Source organism: Mustela putorius, unplaced genomic scaffold, assembly GCF_011764305.1.
Source record: "Mustela putorius furo isolate JIRA1106 unplaced genomic scaffold, ASM1176430v1.1 tig00000127_pilon_pilon_pilon, whole genome shotgun sequence".
NCBI classification, from domain to species: Eukaryota; Metazoa; Chordata; class Mammalia; order Carnivora; family Mustelidae; genus Mustela; species Mustela putorius.
Genome location: NW_025421288.1, coordinates 11,711,527 through 11,735,479, shown reverse-complemented (window position 1 = coordinate 11,735,479; position 23,953 = coordinate 11,711,527). Strand labels below are relative to the sequence as shown.

The following is a 23,953-nucleotide window of genomic DNA, read 5'->3' as shown; positions in this document are numbered from 1 at the left end:
TTCCCCGTCAGCTCAGTGCATTTAAGTCCAGGCCAGATATCTTGAGTCCCCGTGCGATCTGTTATGCTTGCGGCTTTCGGAGACACGTGCTACTCGGGTGAATGAATCGCACCTCCCCACCCCCGCCGACAGCCAATCACAGCGCGCCGGAGCCTAGTTACTTCCGCCTATTGCGGGCGGAGGCCCCGGCGGTGCGGCCCACGTGGGGCTCTATGGACAAGGGAGTAGGCGGTGGTGCGGCAGGGGCGGGCTCTCCCAGCCTCCTCACCAATCCCGGGACCCGCCGGCGACGCGAGGGGCGGGGCTGACGTGGGGCGCCAAGGCTTAAACGTGACGGGTAGGCGGGGGGTAGGGAGGAGTCCTGAGCCGGGAGCGGTGAGTGACGGGAGTCACTGTCCAATAACAGGAGGGGATGGGCTGCCTGAGCCAATAAGAAGTCTGTAAGGCGGGGCCAGGACTGCAGCAAGTTCGGTTGCGCGGAAACCGCAGCTGTTCCCTGTCAGTGGAGGTAGCGGCGGTAGAGACGGTGGCGACGACTTGCGGCGGAGGCGCGGAGGTGAGTGCCGGCGGCGCTGCGCACCTTCCTGTACTCGAGGCGGGTCGGAGCGGGTGGGCGTGCGCCAGCACCGCCGCGGGGGACGCTTATGTAAGGGTCGTGCGCGCCAAGGCGGTGCGGGCTCCACGAGTGACGGCTGGAGGAGACGGCGGCGGGCGGTGCGAGACGCGACGTGCGCCGCCCCTCCCTCCTCTTCCCTCCCCCTCCCCCTCCCACGGGGATGGCCGACCGGCGCGGGTCCACCCCCGCCCTCCTCCCTGCGCGCGCACGCGCTCCAGAGACCCTGCTCTGGGGTCCTGTCGCCCGGACCCCGGCCCGCCTCCTCGCCTGGCTCCGTCTGCCCCGCGTCCCCGTCGGCGGCCGGCGGCCCTCGGGCCCATTTTGCAGATGGAGAAACTGACGCGCGGAACCCTCAAATGCCAAGGGCGAGGTCCCTGAGCGTTGGAACCCAAGTCTGTCAGAATCGGGAGCCCAAGCGTTCCTCAACGTACTAGAAGTTGCTTAGCCCTGCAGAAAGCCGTGGGGTGCAAGGCGAGGGTTTTCTGTGTTCCAGGCGCCTGCACTCCGACTGCCGTAGGGATTCTCGTAGTAACCCTGTCGGGATCCTCGGTTCCATGGATTTCGGAGGGGGAAGCAGCGATTCGTCCTAGGCTGCTCCGTGAGGAGGAGGAGGTGGGGATGGACTCAGCCCGTTATTCTCGGGCTTGTAGCAGTTTACAAAGTGCACTGGCCGGGGGCGGTGAGGAGCAGCGGGCGGTCCTGGAAGTTCCCTCCTGGGCACGGAATCGGAGCCCTGGCTTTGAGGACCTGCCCTGGCAGGTTCTTTCCAGCGGGACTTGTTTTGTGTACTTTTGAGTGAGTTGTTTCACCTCTCTCGAGCTCTTTCCTCATCAAACACATGCTGGGGTGAGGCCAAGTCCCTAGGCTCCTGGCAGCTTTGAAATGAGTCTTAAAAATCTTAACACTCCTTTTGTGAGCGAGAGGCGGCCAGGGCTATTGTCCCCATTCTGCAGCTGAGAAAGTTGAGGCTCCAGGAAGTGCGGGTGTTTGCCAGATCCCAGTGTTAACCTCCATTGGCTTTGCTTTCCTTGGGGCCAGGAGCCCTGGTTTCCCTTGCCACCCTTTCCCTGCCTGCGATGCAGACACTTGTGGTGGGGTTGGATGTGCTTGGCGTTTGTGGTTACTGTCAGTGACAGCTTTTCTGTTTGCCCAGTGCTCATCCTAAGTCTGGAACTCTCCATGGCATTCTTTTGCACCCCTACCATGTTGGGAGTCCTAAACTGGGCATTGGAAGAAGACTTCGGAGGTGAGGTTAATCCTTGCCCTAGGACTGCTGGCAAACCGGGGAGAGAAAAAGAAAGAACCTAACCAGTGAGTCAGCGTGCCACAGATGTTTGTAGAGAGCCCAGCGTGGATGCAGCATGGTCTCTAGGAGGCCCCTAGGAAATTCAGTAAAGGCCCACAAATCAGACCACACACCAAGGCCAGGGAGAGGAGAAATAGGCGAGACTGGGGCAGGCTTCTTGGAGGAGGTGAGTCATGAGTCTTCTTCAGTTCCACTGGATCCTTCAGTGAAGAAGCAGTGATTGGATTTGAGCAGTCCAGGTTTTATTATGGAGGAGAGTTGAGTTTAAGCAACTAAAACCTGTAAGATGAAGGCTGAGGAAGGTGTGGGGGAGAAGATGGGAGGAGTCGCACTTCCCACTTGAGTAGAAGTTTGGCCGGGCACTTTGAAGAGGCCTCTCCAGGAGATGTAACAAGGTGAGGGCGCTTGCTATGGTGCAGAAAAAGGCAGAAGTGAGATTGGGTCTGCAAGTGCAGAATGGGGTTTGGTTGGGCTCCGAGGGCCCAGCAGATACAGGTTGTGTGTGTCTGTGTTCTGTGTGAGCAAGCGGCCTCTGGTTCTTAGTGGCTCCCCTGCCCTGCCCTGCTGGAATGGGCTTTGTTCACCATAGTTGCTCAATATCTGTTTGTTGAATTGAATTCGGTTGCCAGCCAAAGTTTCCACAATTTGTCCCAAAGTCCCCTCTGTGCCTTATTCTCTATTCTCTCTCCCAAAGCCTGTGCCAGTTCTTACTTCCAGGATCATCCTTCTGGGAAGTTCGCCTTGCTGGGTAGCCTCCTGGACCCTTGCTTCCTCTGACGTACCAATACAGGCCACCTGCCTTCCCCCCCCCCCTTTTCTTCTTTTTTGCCCTCTTCTTCGCTTTCTCCTTGTTTCCCTTCTGGCACCCAGTACCCCAGGTGCTGTGCCAGGTGCCAGTCCTCCCAACAGTGCTCACAGAGGCCCTGGGACCATGGCAGGGTAGACTTCAGACCCAGGACATTCCAACTTGCAGTTCTCTGTGTCCCTCTGCCCTGTGACTTGTCAGTGCCGTGGACAAATGTTTCAGGTCAATTACTGGAAATGGCTCAAATTGGAAACCAGTGAGGAAGTTGGGGAACCAGGAAAGGGTCCCATTTAGGAACTGCACTGATGACTGTTCTAGGGCAGCGAATCTGGGAGGAAGGCCTGGCCAGGCCCCAGACCATGCAGATCTGTCACTGGCACGCTGCTGTATGAGCTGGACACCTCCCTTGAGTAGAATTTTCCTTGAGGATTAGGGTGGGCCTTCTTGTTGGCTGTCTCCCAACAGCATCTGACCCTCTTCTGATTGGGTCCTGACTCCTCCCATCCAGAGAGAGAGTGCCTGTGTGCGGGCTACTTTCTCACCGGAGGCCTCCTTTGCAGAAGTGGGCCATTTTGCCTGTTACTCTGAAACCTCATCTGGGCCTGACTCACTCTCCCTTGGTCTCTGTCCTAGTTGCTTCTAGTCTCAGTTGTAGACCTGTTCTTGAGCTGCCAAAGTAGGGCGCCATAGTAGACGTGGGAAATGATGGAAGGAAGAACATTCCTCTCACCCCCTGAACGAAAAGATGTGAGGCCATCTCTTGGGTTTTTTCTTCCATTTCTCTCCACAGGTACCTTCTTCTGCCTCTGCCTCATCTGAGACTGCTTGCCATCATCCCAGACTTGCCTTTTAGTGCCCCCCCCGCCCCCCCCCCCGTCTTGTTCCTTGGCAACCTTGTTTTCTCTGACTCCTCCGGACTCAGGCTTTCCTGCATTATTAAGTCTTTACAAGTCTGTTCAGTTGGATGTGGGCTTTTGCTAATCCCACCGCATGTATTACTTGGTGATGACAACAGTCCTACAACCAAGGGGCTGTTAGGCCCTCATGTACACGTCCGCCCCAGGCAGCCAGGCTCGGGGGTCCGTGCCTGGTTCCCTCTCCTGTATTACCTGTTTTCATCCTCTGTTAGCTTGCCCTCAACAACTTGCTCTTGGGCTTTTTGGAAACAGAGCCTGTACCTTCTGGCATGGCTGCCTCATGCAAGGTATGTGCTTGATAAATATTTTATTGACTTGAATGCCCCAAAGATTTCGAGCCTTGACATAATTTCTTAAGGCAGCTGATCTTCTTAAACATGGATTCAATCCATTCAGCAGCTTGCTGGCTTGTGTCTCCATTTTGCTCTTTACTGACCAATGGCTAGAGCTGACAGGTGTGGCTTCTCAGAAACAAGTGGTCCAGGGGTGCTGGGGTGGATCAGCCCATTAAGCATCTTGGCTTCTGCTCTTAGTCACGAGCTTGGGGTCCTGGGGTCATGGGATTGGCCCCCTGTCGGGCACCATGCTCAGCGGGTCTGCTTCTATACCCCCTGCCACCCCATGGTCACTTGCTCTCAAATAAGTAAAATGTTAAAAACAAAAAAAAACCCCAAGTGGTCTGTAAAACTCCAAAAAATGATGGGCTTCTTTGGGTCTGAAACAAGGGATGTGCTCTCTTGTGTGTATGTTAGCACTAAAGGAAAAGATCTGAGGAAATAGGGAAGTAGGAGACAGACATATCAGCTCTCAGGTCACGTAAGACAGTTCTTAATTAGTGTCAAGTTGCTTGGTGAGACAGGAACCAGGCTCAGGGAATCCAAGGGGTAGGTAGCTCCTGAGGCTTGGAGACAGCTCTGCTGAGAAAGTGGGCATGGGCTGAATGGAGGTGGGCAGGAAGAGAAAACACTTCACAGAAAACAATCGGGACGCCTGGGTGGCTCAGTGGGTTGGGCCTCTGCCTTCGGCTCAGTTGTTGACCTCCATCTCAGGGTCCTGGGGTCGAGCATCGCCTCGGGCTCTCTGCTCAGCGGGGAGCCTGCTTTCCCCTCCCTCTGCCAGCTTGTGATCTCCGTCAGGTGAATAAATAAAATTAAAAAAAAAAAAAGGTTTTTAGAACTTCTCGTTCTTGTGTGGTGGGTGCCAGCAAAGGGTTTTACTCTAACGCTCCTTACTAAGCACGTTGGCTAATGTCTGCGAGCGTCCTTTGTACCAGGCTTCGTGCCAGTGGCTTGTGTGTGTTGCGTCACTGCGAACCGGGCAGGCTGGGTGCTGCGGTTACCCCCATTTCACAGATGAGAAAAGCGGCTTTGACTGGTTATGGGAATGGGTGACCGAGAGGCATGGGTGGGGCCCACACTGTTGGCCACCCACACTGTTGGACAAGGGCCAGGATGCTCTCAGCCCTGTGCTGTCCTGGCCTCCCACCCCCGCCCCAGGTCCCTAAGATGGAAGCAAAGGAACAGGTCGCTGGATTCTAGAGCTGTGTTCTTGCCACTCCTGGGTTCTCTGGGGGAATGCCTGAAGAAATGAAGATAACACTTCTTTTTTTCTTTTACTTTAGATAGCAGCTGCCTTCTGAGAGCCGACAGAAAACTGAGGGTAAGTCCGTGCCTGGTAAGTCCATGCCTCATTCCAGGCCCCTGGGATGCACGTGGGTCTTCTCCAGGAGCAGGTGTAGAGGTTCGCAGTCCTGGCATGTCAGTCATCAAGTTCAATAAATAAAAGAGGCCGAGCTCTGAGTTTTGGAAAATAGAAGCAGTCCTTGTCTGTTCCTGATCTCTCGTGGTTTACCCGGGAAAGTGACATCTGGTTCTCCGCTGGCCTCAGTTGGTAGCCGGCAGCCTGTGCAGGAGGCCTGATGTCTGGAAGGGTGCGGCTGGGGAAGCTAGTTAAGGGGGCGCAGCAGAGCTTCTCAGGACCCCAAGAAGCAGGTCTAGGGCTGGGCAGTCTCAGGGAAGACCCCTTGAGTCAGTGGGTAGAGCAGGCAGCCAGGCAGTGGGGGACTCGGGGAGGTGTGAAGCTGGACATGGGAGGGGCTCTGTCGGCTGGCTGTAAAAACACTTGACCTGTTTCCAGACAAGGACACCCAGCCTTCGGGAGGCCCAGCGATAAGGGGGTGAAGGGGTGAAGTTGGACCTTCTTTGCCCACATAGTGCTCCGGCAGCCCTGTCCCGTGAAACCAGCTGCTGCTCTTGCACAGGGTTTCCCCAATGCCCGGTCTGAGTGCATCCCCTTGGGCAGGAATCTACCTAGTGACCCACTCCTGTCTCCCACTGCTCGTCCAGCACGAACATCCTGGCCTGGCCCGAGCCTCGCTCTCTGGCGCGCCCACCTGTGTTTCAGGCACTGATCATGGCTCTTGCCCACACCCGGAGGCAGGTCGCTTCATAGCCAGGTGCTCTGGCGGCTTCGTGGTTCCCAACTTTCCCCAGAGCTCAGACTCTGTGCTCAGGGCGAAGCTTCCTTGGCGTTGGGATTCTTGAGTTTCCGCCCATTGTGTGGGGATTTTTCTCAGGTGACCGGTCATGACCCAGGCGTTGTTCTGACATGTTCTGAGATGTTCCCACAGCCCTCTCTAGTTCTAGGTCTTGGACCAGCCGTGGCCGGTTTCCACTCTACGTTTGTGTTTGCTTTGAAAAGCGGGTAGAGTGGGGTGCCTGGCTGGCTTAGTGGGTAGGACATGCGACCCTTGATCTCAGGGTTGTGAGTTCAAGCCCCACATTGGGTGTGGAGCCTACCTTAAAAGAAAAAAAAATTCTCATCACATGAAAAGCAGGTAGAGTAAAGGCCTGCTTTATGGCCATGGATACGGATTTTTGATGGACTGTACTCTCCACAAAGGTTCCACTGCCCTGTTCTCTCTGCTTGCTCTCGCCTTCTGTTCTTGGTTGGTGGAGTGGAACGTTACTGCCCATACTTGCGTCCCTTCGAGGAGAGCGGGGTGAGTTGGGTGAGAGCCCTAACCACCTGTCTCACGCAGCTGAGAAATGGGGGCCCGCAGAAGGCTGATTAGCAGAATCCAAGATTCTGGCCTTCCCCCCGCTTCTTAAAGAGTGCCCTCTTTTCTTATCTGTCTTCCCCCAGATCCATCAGCAAGGGAACATTAGTTGCCAGGAAGGGCTGCCTTTGACCATGTCTTCTGATCTGTTAAGGCTTGTCTGGTGCTTCATCCCCAAGTCCCCGCCGAGTCCTTGGAGTTTTCCTTGGTTACTGAACTAAGACTGCCACAGAAGGTGGCTGCCCTGTCCTCCTCTGCTGTCTCCTTGGTGATCCTAGAGGGAGGGGGATGGGAGTGTGTTGTTGTTGTCTTAGGTAGCATGCCAGAAGGTGGGGCGGAGGTCATCCCAGCACCCCCTCATCGCCACCACTGTCCCATAGCTCCTTACCCTGATTGGCCTGGAAGCCGGAGAAGGCGGGCGGGTGGGCGGATGGCCAGGGCTGCTCTGAGTGCGTTTCCACCAGCTGTGTGTGGAGTGGGGCCAGACTCCACATGTGGCAGCTCCCCTCCCTCCCCACAGACATCCATCCCTGGCCGGGGCCTTAGGGAAAATTCCGTGCTTGCTCTGTGCTGAGTCATGCTTAGTCTCTAGGATCTGTGTGGCACCTTTTGCATGTCTGTCACTGGCCAGCCCAGGGTCTGGGAGGGACTGTGGTTACTCCGGAGCGCGCGTGCTCTGATCTGTTGTATTTGCACATCAGTGTCTGCTTCGAGTGCTTTTACTGCTGTGTTGTTCATCAGTGTGAAATTTATTAATATGAAATCGTTAATAATAAATGTATTGTTTATTCTGGAGAGGGTGGAGAGGGGCAGAGGGGAGGCAGAGACAATTTTAAACAGGCTCCATGCCCAGCATGAGCTGACATGGGGCTCAGTCTCACAACCCTGAGATCATGACCTGAGCAGAAATGAATAGTCAGATGCTTAACCAACTGAGCCAGCCAGCCGGTGCCTCTACTCTTTTAAATTTTGCTTTTAAGTAAAGCCTATATATTTTTCTGTTCTGTTTATGATTCTAGAAAATTCTAACCAGTTTGAAGGGACCTTTTGATGAGGACTTGATTCCTTTGTGAACTTAATTCATTTGAAAATTTTAAATTGAATTTGTAAATTGCATTCAACTTTCTTTGTTTTAATACTTCCAGTTGTCTGCTTAACAAACATCCCTAATGCTTAAATAATCCCTGTAAGTCTAATAAATTAACCTGACAAATTCTCTTAAACATTCTTAGTATTGTTTTATGTTTTAACATTTTGAAGTTATTCTGCTCACTTCATTGAGGTATCGTTAACATAATAAATCGCTCATCTTCCGTGTACACTGTATGTACATATGGGGAAACATACACTGTATGTTTCCCCGTATGTTTCCTCTTGGGAGACCTTAACCACAGTTAAGACAGTGAACACATCCATCACCTCTGAAAGTGTCCTCGTGCCCCTCGGTGGGCCCCCCCCCCCACTGCTCTCCGCTTCTCCTTTCCCGAGTACCCACTGAGCTGCTTTCTGTTACTGTAGATAACAGTTTGCATTTCGGGGAATTTTACATAAGTGGAATCGTAGAGTGTGTATCCTGTTTTTGTTTGGCTTCTCTCGCTCAGCACACTTATTTTGAGATTTGTCCGTGTTGCCGCACCCATCAGTAGTCCTTCCCCGTTGGCTTCTGGGTAGCAGTCCAGTATGTGGGTGCCCCACAGTCTGTTTGCTAATTCACCTGCCGTTGGTCATTTCAGTTGTTTCCAGTTTTGGGTGGTGCCAAATAAAGCTGCTCTGCATGTTTGTGTCCAAGTCTTTATCGGGCACATAGTTAGTTCCTTTCTCTTGAGCAGTCATGTGGCGGTGGAGTGGCCAGAGCATATGGTATGTGTATATGTAACAGAACTTGCCCCGTCTTCTTCCAGAGTGTCTGTGCCATCTTACACGCCCACCCGTGGTGTACGAGCTCCAGTCTCTCCACATCTCGCTGGCCCTGGTTATGGTCAGTCCTCTAAATTTTAGCCATTCTAAAAGACATGTGTTGGTGTCTTGTGGTTTCAGTGTGAATTTCCTTGGTGGCTGATGATAGTGAGCATCTTTGAGTGTGTGTACTCGTTCGTCATCTGCCACACTGGTTTTAAACTTAATAAAATCCTTAAAATCATGTCTGATTTTAATCGGAATCTTGAGACTGACTTGTTAATTCTGAACAGACTGAATTCCCTTGAATTGAAGTGCATAAAATAACAGATACGTGCAGATTTCTTTACTCAAAATTATAAATACTATAGTTTCTATTTTCTTGGGCATGTTTATTCTTTTTTTTTTTTTTTTTAAGATTTTATTTATTTATTTGACAGAGAGAGAGGTCACAAGTAGGCAGAGAGGCAGGCAGAGAAAGAGGAGGAAGCAGGCTCCCCACCAAGCAGAGAGCCTGACGCAGGGCTCCATCCCAGGACCCCTGAGATCATGACCCGAGCCGAAGGCAGAGGCTTAACCCACTGAGCCACCCAGGTGCCCTGGGCATATTTATTCTTAATGCTTTAACTTCATGGAATTATAGAATCTTTAATTGCTTAGATTTCAAACTATAGTAAGTTATTTTCCTAAGCAACTTCAGGAGTTTCTTTCTGGACTAGATGACATTTCTTTGTAATTCAAGAGATTGCTGGCCAGGATGAAACTAGGTCTTTTCCTTTGAGGACACCTGCTAAGCAGAGTCCTGATTCATTGCCGTTTTGCTCCCAAATGGGGAGAGCCTCACAGCCCATATGCCCCAGATCAAAGCATCACATCGCCTGATCTTCTTGCCACAGAACTCTACACTTTCCCACCCAGGCTGCCATACCGTGTGACTGGATCACTGGATTCAATTAACCTATTTAAGGCTTCATTTCTCATGCACTATGGCTGCAAAATAGGTGGAATTAAAAGTACAAATTAGGTGGAATTGAGGTTCTGTGTATCTTCCAGAACTTGCTCTGACCAGGGACTATCTGTAAAATCAGGCCAGTGACCCAGCAGTTCTAGAATTTCGAGTCCCAGTCTTCTGGGTCTAGATCTGGCATTCCAACCCCCACCCATCAGTTGCTTACATCTTCTCAAATGAAGAGAAAGGGAGGCTGGGACTTCGGAGGACTGGTGGTTTCCGGTCAGTCTTGGTTACCAAGAAATCCTGGCGCCAGCAACCCACGCCTGCCTTTTCCCTTTCTTCAGGTTTACCTTCCTAGAAATGGTGAGAACCCTGACTTCACCCTGACCTTGCAGTACAGGGCTACTGATCTCTTTGGAGGGGCCATTACTATCAGATTCTTTTTATGGATTTGTTGTTAGATGATGAATGTGGACTTGCATTCCCATCCTCGTCACTGAGTGTGGCCTCAGGAAACTTTGTGGGTAGTTAGTGGGACCTGGTTGAAAATGCTTTGCTGTTTGAAATACAGTCTGTGTTCAGCTTTGGCTCTGAGTTTCCCCTTCAGGTGGTGAAGCGGTAGTGTGTGACAATGTAGAGCGTATTGGAGTTTATTGATGGCGGTGACCTCCCTGCGCTAACAGAATCTCTGTTCAGAGAGAGAGGAAGGGGCTCTCCTCCACCACAGGCAGGGCATTAAATGACGGGGGACAGAGAGATCACACGTAAAACTTAGAGTAAATAAATAAATAGAGCATTCAGCACAGCAATGCCAGTTCTAGACATGACAAACTGGGCTGTTCAGATCCACATGTTCATAGCAGAAAATGGGAAACCGGGGCACCTGGCTGGCCCAGTTAATGGAGCAGGTGACTCTTGATCTCTGGGTTATAAGTTCCAGCCCCACACTGGGTGTAGAGATGACTTAAAAATAAATCTTAAAAATGGAAAAAATGAAAGAAAATGGGAAACCACCAACACACACATCAAAAAAGTGTCGCCGCATGTGTAGTCTGTTCAGTGTCATACAGCACAGCTTTGAAAATAGCCCATGTTACCCCAATCAAACTTGCTTTCTAATTTGTTACCTTAGAACAAGGTGCTTTTATTGGAGAAAGGTATATTATGAAACAGAATGTGTAGCATCTCCTTTTTGGTTATTTTGGAATGTTATACCAAAATTTTTTCCCTGGATGCTGGAATTACAAAATTACGTGTTTAAATTTTTGTTTTGTTTTGTTTTGTTTTGTTTTGCTGTGTCTTTTGATTTTGAATAACCAGCTTTAAAAAAAAATGCAGAGAAGGGTGCAACTCACAATACTGTGTGGCACTTAAGAGCAGGGACTGGGTTTCAACTATCAGAATTCCTCTCTTTTGGACGCCTGGGTGGCTTAGTCACTTAAAGCATCTTCCTTCAGCTCAGGTCATGATCACAGGGTCCTGGGATCCATAATGATCCCTGGGTCACTGGGCTCCGTAAGATTTTTTTTTTTAAAGATTTTATTTATTTATTTGACAGAGATCACAAGTAGGCAGAGAAGCAGGCAGAAAGAGGAGGAAGCAGGCTCCCCGCAGAGCAGAGAGCCCGATGCAGGGCGACCTGAGCTGAAGGCAGAGGCTTTAACCCACTGAGCCACCCAGGCGCCCCAACAAGGGATCTTTGGTAAGGTTAAGAGCTGATTTCTCCCTGCAAACCACAGAGGCCGGAGGCAGTAGGATGAACACTGATGTCTAATGAGGCAAACTTTCAATGTATTTGACCTTTGAGTCTGAGACAGCTTGGTTCTCTTCTATCCTCAGGGATGACATGTCAGTTTAGTCCCTAACTAACAATTGAGGTCCTTTCACACTTGATCTGCATGAAGTCTTTTACCAAATTTCCCTCCCCAAGTATTTCTAGAAATGCCTAGGAGATGCTTATTCTGTGTTCTAGCAAGCCAAGAACATAATAGGCCCCCCAGAATATTTGTTCAATGAATGAAATCTGCCTGGGTTGCTTCCTTCTTTGGCTAGCTGTCTGTCTACTCTTGTGCATGGGACCTCATTCTCCCTGTCTCAGAGTTACTGCCTCTCTCCTCATACCTCCTCATTTTGCCTGAAAGATGCAGACCATGGGGTGCCTGGGTGGCTCAGTGAGTTAAGCCTCTGCCTTCAGCTCAGGTCATGATCTCAGGTTCCTGGGATTGAGCCCTGCATCAGGCCCTCTGCTCAGTGGGGAGTCTGCTTTTCCCCTTTCTCTCTGCTTGCCTGCTGCTCTGCCTACTTGTGATCTCTCTGTCAAAAAAAACCAAAATCTTTAAAGAAAAAAAGATGCAGACCAACCAGTTTAATAGCTTCTCGAAGTACAGCTTTTAAAAATATTACTGGAGGGGCACCTGGGTGGCTCAGGTTAAGCCTCTGCCTTCGGCTCAGGTCATGATCCCAGAGTCCTGGGATGGAGCCCCACATCGGGCTCTCTGCTCAGTGGGGAGCTTGCTTTCCCCCTTTCTCTCTGCCTCCCTGTCTACTTGTGAGCTCTCTCTGTCAAATAAATAAATAAAATCTTTAGAAAAAAATATTACTGGACATTTCACAAAATTTTATTGACTGTTTAGGGAATAGCAGAATGGAATTACGAGACAGAAAAAAGAAAGTTTTGCCTCAAGAAAAATAGAACAGCTGCCATAATCTAATAGAGGCAGCTTCTCCCCTGCCCATGATGCGCAGTCAAGGTTTCAGCAGATACTGGAGTTTTAATCCCAGGCAGCACTTCCAGGACACCGCTGCGCCGCCTGCCTGTGTTCTGCTGCTTCTGTCGTTGGAAACGCTCCTCGTAGGTGTAGAGTCCTTTCCAGAGTCATCATGTCGTCAGACAGTTCTTACTGGCACTGGTCAAGGTCAGGGATTTGCTGTTTGTGGATGACAGCAGAGGCTAGAGGGCTTCAGTGAGGCAACCGGCTCCGCCAGGAAGCTTTGAAAGCAGCACCTTGATGCCTGGCCTGGGGTCCTCCCTGCTGTCCCCACGGGGGATCAGAAGTGACGTGGCTGTGGCGCGGGGACGTGTGCGCGGGGCTGAAGCGATCACCCTGAAACTCAGTCTTCCGGCTTCATAGTTCCTCTCCTGACAGCGGTTTGTACCTTCCTCCGTTAGAACTGTTTGTGGTCACTTGGACTTCGGGCCATTTGGGAGCCTCCCTGCCAGGGCTGAAGCCTGGGCCACTTCCGTGAGACCTGAAGTTTGGCTCCGTCTTCCGGGCTTTTGCCGGTTTGGTTCCAGCCGGTTGCAAGGCCACAGTTGGTGTTTTCATCAACCCGAGCCATCTTTCCCTCCTTTTTCCCTCCGATGGTCTTAAATGGCAGTTCGAGTATCTGGCAGGATAAATTCCCCCTGACCTAATCCTGCGGGTCACAGCTGAACGCTTTAAGAAGGGCAGAGGTAACTGCTGTGCGGATTCCAAGAAACTTCTCTTCAGGCAATTGCTGTGACCCTGTGGCAGGCATTGCCCTTTGCTAGATGCGGTGGGGTCACCAGAGTGGGGATCCGACATGGCCCTTGCCCTTGGTCACGTATCCCACGGCTGGGGGGAGGAGGCAGGCATGTGCCGGGGCACGGGATGTGCTCGCTTGGGAACGAGGGGCCGCCGCAACTGGCCCTCACCATGGGCTGTGTCTGTGCCCGGGAGATGCTCAGTGCCAGGCTGGAGGCCAGCGCTTCCCAGAGACGTGGCTAAGTGCAGGGCTCTGGAGTCAGGTGGTCAGGAGTGGAGTTTGGCCCTTTCCCAGCCCTGTCACTTCTGGCAAGTTCCTGAGTCCCTTTGAGCCTTGGTTTCCTCCTCTTTAAAATACAGACAATAAAACCTGCCTCGCAGGGCCATTCTCCCCGTTCCAGGCGCGAACGCAGTCCCCAGGAGTTTCTCAAAACCCCATTTGCCCGTGGGGAAATTTAATTCCCAATGGGGAATTAAACGAGATCACTTCGATGAAGCGGCCCCGGCAGACCCGTCATCGCGGTGGCTGTGTTGGTCGTACTGGGGGAGGACGGCCGCAGGGGAGCCGTGTGGGGCAGAGCGCAGGAGCCCGAGGGCCTGCAGGTTGCGGGCACGGGGTCGGGTGCGTGGCTACTCAGGATGGACTTCTTGGGAGAGCTGGCTCTGAGACAGGGGGTCCTATTTGGGCTGGCAGAGAGTGTGGTGTCTAGATGAGGGCCCCCAGATGTGGGGTGGACGCCTGGGCACGGGCAGTGACGGCATTCAGCTGAGGCAGAACAAAGGAAGTGGAGGTGTATTGACTACAGCGAGGGAGCAGAGGACAGGACAGGACGGCAAAGCAGAGACTGCCCGAGGCAGTGGTGGGGGTGAGGAGGTGCCGGGGCAGAATTCTCCCTATTTGGGTAACTGCCAGACTGTGGCTGTAAGTAGCCCATTGGTTAGTTAGGGCCTGTGAGTACTTTGAGGTGAGTCGCCCAATGGTCCTGTCGGCATTCAGCCCAGGGGCGCGCTGGGGACACTTTCTCCATGTCATCGCTTAAGCCTGTTGGCCTGAAAGCCGCCTCTACAGAGAGGAGAGGACAGCATTCGAGTGGCGGCGCATGGAGACAAGTCACGGTGCTGGGAAAAGCTGCCCATCGGGAAGGGCGATGCCCCAGCCTCGCTGGGGGGCGGAAGACGGGGGAAGCCCCTGGAGGGTGGAGGTTCGCACCTGCTGTGTCCGCTGCTAGACCCACCGGCCCTGCACTTAGGAAACCCCATTGGAAGAATGGCTGCTGTTGGGGGCTTTATTCCCTGAACGGCCAGCTGCCTGCTGGGGTCTGAGACGGCGAGAAGCAGCCCGAGAGGCTTGAGCGCGCGACCTCCCACGGGCAAATGGGGTTTTGAGAAACTCCTGGGGACTGTGTTCGCGCCTGGAACGGGGAGAGGCGGGTGTTCAGGGCGGGAGAGCAGCTCTGAGAAGCGGCTGTTGTAGGGACCCCGACCGGGACCGGGCGGCCGTGGGCCCGAAGGAGCGGGTGCGCTCCGGAAGGAAGGTCGCCTTGGGTGCAGTGCGGGAAGGTCCGCTCGAGTTTTCAACTCTGCCTCCGTCTAGAGATGCAGAGATGCAGAGATGCAGAGCTGGAAAAACAGCCGCATTCGTCGAGCCGAAGAGACAGACCCGACAGGCCTGACACAGGGAGTTGGCGTGGAATGGCGCGGTTGGGCTGGGCTGTTAGGCCCCACGCTCCGTTTCCTGAGAAATCGAGTTTGCTGGAGACCAGAGCAGCTAGTCCTGAAAACGCACTTGGAGAAAACATGCGGAGAGAGAGAAAGCAAAGTTCCTGAACCTCCCCAGCTGTTGCCTCCTAGGGCCTGCCCTTTCCTGCCGATTTTAGGGCAGGAGCTGCTGACAGGGCCCAGGTGAGAGCCCGGCGTGTCGTCTGCACGGTGGCCTGTCGGAGCCCCCGGCCCCTTGGTTGGCTGGCCGGGCTCTTCAGGAGAGAAAGGGCTTCCAGTAATTGCAACTTTCCCTTTCCTTCCAAGGCTGGGGAGGTGGAAGCTGGAACTGCCTGGCATTTACTCTAGGCAAAACGGTGTATTTGTGGAGGTTAAATTTGAGAGGTTTTATTCTTCACGTGTTTTCGGAGCAAGGGGAGGGAGGCATGCTGGGGGGGTCCTCCCTGCGCACTCCGCACGCGCACTTATGACTCTGCCTCTGTTCTTCCTCCACCTGCTTTGTTCTGTGTTTCCCGTGCTGGGGCTTTGCAGTGGCGTTTGGTGAGCGGGACAGGCGGGTGGGGCTCCTGCTGAGGGCCGTTGAGACCTGTCCTGAGTGAGGGGATGGCGGCTTTCCCTTCCACACACAGGTCTGCATCCAGTCCTGTAGCTGGCCTCACTCTTGGTTGTTTTTGCAGCTCTCAGTCTGTTTTCCTCCTCCTCCTAGCTCACTTCCCCAGCTGGAGAGAACTCCGCTTGAAACGGGGTTTCTTCCCCAGGAGGCAGATGAAGGGCATGTGCAGGGCAGAGGCCAAATACCGCCGTTTCTAGCAGATTCATGGTCCCAGGAGGACATTTCAGCCACCGTCTCTCTGAGGTTTTTGTCCCAGATCAGTAAGCCAAGCAGAGTAAGCCCAAGGGTCCAGTCAGTGTTGGGTTCCCGTCGGAAGATCTCTCATGGTGGGTTTTCACCCACAACACTTCAGACACTAAATGCGTGGTATTTTTCCTAACACAACCAATGTTCTGACTGATACCAACTGGGTGTCCTAAGTTTAATTCAGTTCTGACACTAACCACCTGGAGTTCATGCAGACCCCTTGGGTTAAGGGCTCATTCACAATAGATGGCCTCCAGTTCACAGGCTGGTCACAAATGCTGCGTTGCCTTACTTCTGACCGACAGGCTGTAAGATGGCGTTCCCAGGAGCACCTCCCTGGGTCTGATCATTTGCTCTGACGGCTCACAGAACTCAGGGAGAGACTTTACTTTACTTAGGTTTACTGATTATTATAAAGAATGCAAATGAACAGCCAGATGAAGGGGTGCTTTGGGTAAAGTCCAGAAGGATCCTGAGCACAGGAACTTCTGTTCCAGTGGAGTTGGGGGGACGCCTCCCTTCCAGCACGCGGAGGCATTCGCCAGCAAGCAGCTTTCTGAACTCTGTTGTTGAGGGTATTTATGGAGGGTTCATTACGCAGGCATGATTGGCTATTCGTGATTAACTCCATCTTTAGTCTCCCTTCCTGAGGCCCAGGGATGGGGCTGAGCCATCCAACCCTCTAATCTCACCTTTGGTTCCTCTGGCAACCAGCCCCCTCCCGAACTCTATCTAGGGGCACACCAAGAGTGATCTCATTAACATAGACTCTGGTGTGGTTGAAAAGGGCTTGTTGTGAATAGTAAAAGACCCCCCCCCCCCCCCCCCTCGGTCTCTGGAAATTGCAGGGGTTTTAGGATCTCTTATGCCAGGGAAACCGGGAATAAAGACCAAATTCCTATTTATTATTAGAGTATCACAGGGTCCCTGTAGGATTCTGGACTTGGATGGGCTGCGGTACCCTTGCGGTGAAATCTTTGGGATGGTGGAGTGCCTTCAGCCCTGAGAACTGAGGTCTGCTGGAAAACCTACAGAGGAGTCAGGATGCCCAGGTGTGACCCAGGCAATGGCCCTCGGGGCGTGGTTTTGGAATATAGGTGAAGTTCAGTGAGGTGAGGTCCAGAGCCGACTGATAAAGGATTCTTGAGACGTCTTTGGTGCAAAATGGTGGTCTGTTAAAGCTCGAGGACAGGACCCGCGGGCAGAGAGAGCTGCTGCGCTGGCATTGTGAGGGGTGGCTGGTTGTACACTTGGCTGGGTGTGGGGGTGGGTAGGTGGGGCGCATGGGGGGAGTAAGGAAAAGGGTTTCAAAAGAACTTTCATATGCTAAAGAAGATATTGGAGGCCTTGCCATTGTCAAGTTAATACTGTTTTTCCCCTTTAGCAGGGTGTTAACATGAAGACAGTTGGGAGATTTCTGGAAGAATGTCAACCTGTCCCACCCCGGAGTGGGGGTGTGTGTGTGCAGGGGGTCAGCTTCTGCTGTCTTCAGCCAGCTTTCTGCTCCCTCATCCCTAGAGGCACCACACGTGGGCCTAGTCTTCTTACAACAAGTTTACCACTTGGTAAAGCAGGGGTTAGGGTTTAACTTAAAAAAAAGAAAAGAAAAAGAAAAAAAAGCATGTGTTTTAGCTAAGTAATGTTTGCATCTGACACAATAGAGGTATACATAAGCTTTGTTTTGTGATCTCTTGAAACCTAGTTCCGCTCCCAAGAGGCCCCCTCTGGTTCAAGTGTCTGGTCTGTCCTTTTAGAGATGATGGGTCCATTTAAAATACAAATCTATTTCTATTCCTTTTTCCTCCTATCCTTTCTCTCTGCTCCATGCCATTTTCACTTACCAGTGTGTTAGAGATCTTCCCGTATCAGTACAGACATGGGCTTAGCTCTTTAAAAGCCGTGTAACATTCCATAGCTTTTCTTTCTTTCTTTTTTTTTTTTGGCCATATGTTTACTACAAAATGTATTGCACAGAAGAGGTATTTAAAACATATGCATACATTAAACATAAGGATCCATTAAAACAAAATAATAGATGTTTATGTTTCTATCCCCCAAGTTAAGGAATAAAAAAGACTCGATCTTATAAGCACCCCCGCATCTGCTGAAGGGCCTTACCCCACAGCTGTCCCTTGGAATAACCATTCTCTTGAATTTCTCTTCCTTCCCTTCCTTCCTCTCTCCCTCCCTTGCTGCTTTTCCTTCCTTCCGTCCTTGCTTCCAGATTCATGGACTTAGAGAGAATCCCAAGCAGACTCCCTACTCAGCAACGGATCTCTGACACTGAAATCATGGCCTGCGCCCAGATCAGGAGTCAGCCTCTTAACAGGTTGAGCCATCCCAGTGGCCTCTTGATTTTTCTCAGTAGTTTTACCGCCTGTGACCAATCTCTGAGTAACTTACTGTTTAGTGTTTGCCTGTGTTTGAACATCGCAGACACGGAGTCCTGCTGTAGACCTCTGACTCACTCAGCACGGTTGGGTTGTGTCCATGTGGATGTACTGAACTCCCTTCATTTTCCCTGTTCCGTAGCTTTCTACGGTATGGATGAGCTGAAGGCTAATTTGATTAAAAAACTTCTAAGAAATAAATACATACGGGTCACCTGCATGGCTCAGTAGGTTAAGTGTCTGCCTTTGGCTCTGGTTGTGATTCCAAGGTCCTGGGGTTGAGCCCCAACATCAGGCTCCCTGCTCCGCGGAGCGCCTGCTTCTCTCCCTCTACCTGTCTTTCTGCCTCCTTGTGCTCTTTCTCTGTCTCACTGTTAAAGAAATAAAAATCTTAAAAGAAAGAAACATATACATATATATGCAGGTATTTTATTCAGCATTTTTAGTTATCTGCAGGAGGCATGGATGGTGTTAAAAAACAAACCTAAAAAATTCAGCTGGGTAAATCTGAGGATTTGTCTTTATTCAGTGATGCATGAGTGAGGCAGCATCTCATGTAGCAAATAGAAAGGAGCTCTGAAGAGCTCTATGTAACGGGAGACTTTTGTAGGCAGAAGGTACAGGAACAAGGAAGGAGTAATCTATAACCTTCTTTGGCGGACCGAAGGGGTCTATCAGGCAGATGCTTCACTACTGCTGACAGAGAAGAGTCTAGATTGACTGGTTTAAGATTACATTCCAGGGAGAGATTGAACATGCAATTAGGTATTAAATATTGGCTTGCTGTTGTAGGGCTTGACACAAGTGACTCTATTTGGGGTCTGTTGTTTCTTTCTTTTCTTTTGTGGGGGGGGGGTTCATCAATGTTTATCTAACCCTGCTAGGAAAATTCTTGTTTAATTTTGAAGTAGTGCTTTTGAGGCAGGACCCTTTCATCCCTAGGATGTGGCTCCCATGGTCATGGGTCTTCAGCTTTATCCCTTGAGTATAAAACTGCTACCGTCATAGTGATCTTATGGACGTGGTTTGGGCCATTTCCTTGGAACTGTAGTACTTGGATGCTTGGGTTGGGCCTGGAAATCTCTCACGCATCTTAAATTCATGTGCCATTGATTTGTCCTGGGAGGCCACTTTGAATTTGTAATGGAGGATAGAATCCCTGAGGTCTACCCTTCTCCTTGTAAAGCCCTGTGGTTGGCGCATCTGTACCAAGTAGGTATGCTGGGGGCTAGGTCCACACTAGCATTCACTCCATAGACGGGGTAGCTTAGAGAGCAGGAATGACAGAGGTAGTTTTCCATACCTGTCAACAGAGTTTTAAAACGATCCTATTTTAGATCCCGGAACTCCTTGTCTCTGGTTGCAGATTCCTGCTTGAGCATAGTTGCTTTTCCAGATACTTTGTTGTTTTGATTTCTGAAATTCTCCATAGTTTTCACATTTTTTGCATTCCTGGGGAGACTGTGTAAATATCCCATTGTCATTCTGAATATCCCACATCCCATTGTCATTCTGCTACTGCCAGTTGATCTTGGTAGGTGTTAATTTCAGGGTGGCCTGATTCTTTTTATTTTTTTAAAAACCTTTTTTTGGGGGCACCTGGGTGGCTTAGTCATTAAGCGTCTATCTTCAGCTAAGGTCATAATCCCAGGATTCTGGGATCGAGCCCCACATCAGGCTCCCTGCTTAGCAAGAGGCCTGCATCTCCCTCTCCCGCTCCCCCTGCTTGTGTTCCCTCTCTTGCTGTTGTCTCTCTGTCAAATAAATAATTTAAAAAAGAAAAATAAATGCCCCCCCCACTTTTTTTGTGGTGCTTGGGTGGCTCAGTCAGTTAAGCATCTGACTGTTGATTTTAGCTCAGGTCATGATCTCAGTGTCGTGAAACTGAGTCCTGCATCAGGCTCTATGCTGGGCTCTGCCAACTGCCCTGGCCCTGGCTCTGGCTCTGGCTCATGCTCTCTCTCTCTCAACAAAACCTTTTTTATAACCTTTTTATAATGTCCTTCTGCTGTCTGGATGCTGAAGAAGCTGCTTATTCCCCCCCCCCCTTTTTTTTAATTGTGGTAAAATACACATGACATAAAATTTGCTGTCTTAAACATTTTTAAATGTAAAGTTCACTGGCATTAAAAGTGTATTCACGTTGCTTGTGACTGTCACAACCATCCAACCCTGTAACTTTTTTTATCCTGTAAAAGTGAAACTCTTTCCATGATTCCGTTAACCAATAACTTCCATTCTTCCCTCCCATCTGTGCTCTGGAAACCACTATTATACTTTGTCTTTTCATATGCTTAGTGGCCATTCATATATCTTCTTTGGAGAAATGTCTGTTCAGGTCCTTTGCCCATTTTTGAATTGGGTGGTTTGTTTTGTTGTTGAGTTTTAGGAGTTCTGTATATTCTGGATATCAGTCCTTTATTGGATATATTACTTGTCAGTGTTTCTTCCATCCTGTGGGTTGCCTTTTTACTCTGGGAATAATGTTTTGATGCACAAAATTAAAAAATTTTCATTAAGTATGCTTTGTTTATTTTTTCTTTAGTTACCTGTGCTTTTGGTGTTATATCCAAGAAATCACTGCCAAGACCAATCATGAAGTTTTTGTCCTATGTTTCCTTCTGCGTTTTTTTTTTTTTTAAGATTTTTATTTATTTATTTGACAGAGAGAGATCACAAGTTAGGCAGAGAGGCAGGCAGAGAGAAAGGAAGGGAAGTCCTGTGGGACTCGATCCCAGGACCCTGAGATCATGACCTGAGCCGAAGGCAGCGGCTTAACCCACTGAGCCACCCAGGCGTCCCCCCTTTTGCGTTTTATTATTTTAGGACTCACATTTAAGTTCCTGATCCATTTTGAGTTAATTTTTGCATATGGTCTTGGATAAAGATCCAGCTTCATTCATGTGCATGAGGATTCCCAGTTTTCCTGGCAACATTTGTTGAAAAGAGTATCCTTTCGCCATTGGCATCTTTGTTGAAAATACTTTGATCATGTATGTGAGTTTAATTCTGGGCTCTTATTTCTGTTCCATTGGTCTGTATGTCACTCTTTATCCCAGTACCACGCTATTTTGATTACTGTAGCTTCATAGTAGGTTTTGAGATCAGGAAGTTCACACTTCCTGAACTTCCTCCAGTTCTGTTCTTTTTTTTTTTCCTAAGGTTATTTCGGCTAATTGGGGTCCATTGAGATTCCATATGAATTTTAGGATGGTGTTTTCTGTTTCTGCCAAAAAAAAAAAAATCATTAGGATTTTGTTAGGGATTGCATTGAATCTGTAGAACGCTTAGGGTAATATTGACATTTTAATAATATTAAGTCTTCCAAACCATGAACCTGGCATGTTTCCATTTATTTATGTTTTCTTTAATTTCTTTCAGCAGTGTTTTATAGTTTTTATTATACAAGCTTTTTACCTCCTTGATTAAGTTAATTCCTAAGTATTTGGTTCTTTTTGAGGCCATTGTAAGTGGAATTGTTTTTGTAATTTTCTTATAGAAATGCAGCTGACTTTTGTGTTTGTTTTATATCCTGCTACCTAGCTGAATTTATTTATTCTAATAGCTTTTTTTTGTGGTATCTTTTGTTTTCTACTTATAAGATCATATCCCAACAGAGATAATTTTACTTCCTTCTTTCCAAATTGGATGCCTTTTGATTTCTTTTTATTGCATAATTGCTGTGGTTAGAACTTCCAGTACTGTGTTGAACAGTGGCAGTGAAAGTGAGCATCCTTGCAATGTTGCTGATCTTAGAGGGAAAACTTTCGGCCTTTCACCATTGAGTATTATGTTTGCTGTGGGTTTTTCATATCTAGCTTTTATTATGTGGAGGTTGTTTCTTTCTATTCCTGTTTCATTGAGTGTTTTTATCCTGAAAGGATGTTGAATTTTGTTAAATGCTTTTTCTGCATCAGTTGAGATGATCACATGTTTTTTTCCCCTCCATCGTTTGTTGATGTGGTCTGTTACATTGATCTGTTTTCATATATTGAACCTGTGCATTCCAGGAATAAATTTCACTAGGCCAGGGTGTATAATCCTTATCATATGCGGCTAAATTCTGTTTGTTAGGGTTTTTTTTTTTTTTTTTTTTGAGGATTTTTGCAGTGTTCATAAGGGATTCTGATACGTAGTTTTCTTTACAGTGTCCTTGGCTTTAGTATCAAGGTTCTGCTGGCCTCATAAAATGAATTAGGAAGTACTCCCTCCTCTTGTTTTTCGCAAAAGTTTGAGAAGGATTGGTATTAGTTCATCTTTAAATGTTGGATAGAATTTACCAGTGAAGTCATCAGGTCCAGGGCTTTCCTTTGTTGGGAAATTTTTATTAATGATTCAGTTTCTTTACTTATATTCAGATTTTCTATTTCTTCATGATTTAGTCTTGGTAGGTTTTGTATTTCTAGGAACTTGTCCATTTTATTTTTATTTTTTATTTATTATTATTATTTTTAAGATTTTATTTTATTTATCAGAGAGAGAGAGGGAGAGAGTGAGCACAGGCAGTCAGAATGGCAGGCAAAGGCAGAGGCAGAGGGAGAAGCAGGCTCCCTGCCAAGCAAGGAGCCGGATGTGGGACTCGATCCCAGGACGTTGGGATCATGACCTGAGCCGAAGGCAGCTGCTCAACCAACTGAGCCACCCAGGCGTCCCAAACTTGTCCATTTTATTTAGGTTATCCAATTTGTCATGTGTAATTGTTTAGAGTTTTCTTGTAGTCCTTTTAATTTCTGTAGAATCGGTTATAATATCCCTACTTTTATTTCTCATTTTAGTAATTTGAGTCTTTTCTCTTTCTGTTTTAGTCTGTCTGGCCACTTTTTTGTTAGTTTTGTGGATCTTTGTAAGAATTAACTTTTGGATTTACTGATTTGAGTTAGTTCTTTTTCTGATTCCTTAAGTTGTAAAATTAGGTTGTTGATTTGAGATCTTGGTTGTTGTTTTTTTTTTTTTTTAAAGATTTTATTTATTTATTTGACAGAGAGAAATCACAAGTAGATGGAGAGGCAGGCAGAGAGAGAGAGAGGGAAGCAGGCTCTCCGCTGAGCAGAGAGCCCGATGCGGGACTCGATCCCAGGACTCTGAGATCATGACCCAAGCTGAAGGCAGCGGCTTAACCCACTGAGCCACCCAGGCGCCTGGTTTTTTTTTTTTTTTTTTTTTTTTTTAAAGTTTATTGAAGTAATCTCTACACTCAGCATGGGGGAGCTCCAACACTCAGCCCTGAGATCAAGAGCTCCATGCTCCTCCAGCTGAGCCAGCCAGGTGCCCCTCTTGTTTTTTAATGTGAGCATTTATGGCTGTAAATTTTACCCTTAGCACTCCCTTCGCTGCATTTCATGAGTTTTGGTATGTTGTGTTTTCATTTTCATTTGTCTAAGTATTATTTCCCTTATGATTTCTTCTTTGAGCCACTGGTTATTTAAAAATGTGTTGTTTAATTTCCATGTATCTGTGAATTTTTCAGTTTTCCTTTTGTTACTGATTTCTGACTTCATCCCATCATGGTCAGAAAAGATACTTGCATGGCTAGCTGCTCTCTTTTTAATCGAGATTTGATTTGTGGGCTAATGTATGATCTGTCCTGGAAAATGTCCCACGTGCACTGAGAAGAATGTGTATTCTGTTGTTGGGTAGAATGTTCTGTATAAATCTGTTAGATCTACTTGGTTTATTGTGTTATAGAAGTCCTCCTCTGTCTCGTTGTTCTATCCATTATTGTGAGTGGGATATTGAAGTCTCCAACTATTACTGTAGAACTGTTTCTTTCTCCCTTCAACTTTGTCAGTTGATGATCAGTCATTAGGTGTGTAAATGTTTATGACTGTTATATTTTCTTGCTCTGCTGACTCCTTTATTAATATATAATATCTTTGTCTCATAACTTTTTTATTTTTTATTTTTATTTTTAAAAGATTTTATTTATTTA

At 48.8% G+C, this 23,953-nt stretch overlaps 1 protein-coding gene across 3 annotated transcripts in view; it reads left to right on the top strand.

Annotated features, from left to right (window-relative positions):
- Positions 1–430: 430 nt before the first annotated feature.
- PC (pyruvate carboxylase) overlaps positions 431–23,953 on the top strand; it is a 93,691-nt gene continuing 70,168 nt past the window's right edge. Inside the window, exons 1-2 of one of the 3 annotated variants that reach the window (XM_004759461.3) lie at positions 431–556; positions 5,266–5,303. The gene's annotated coding sequence lies outside the window, so the exon portion shown is untranslated. Of the gene's footprint in view, positions 557–1,091; positions 1,229–5,265; positions 5,319–23,953 lie in introns of those variants that run through there. The other 2 variants (XM_013059917.2, XM_004759462.3) reach the window with 2 other exon arrangements.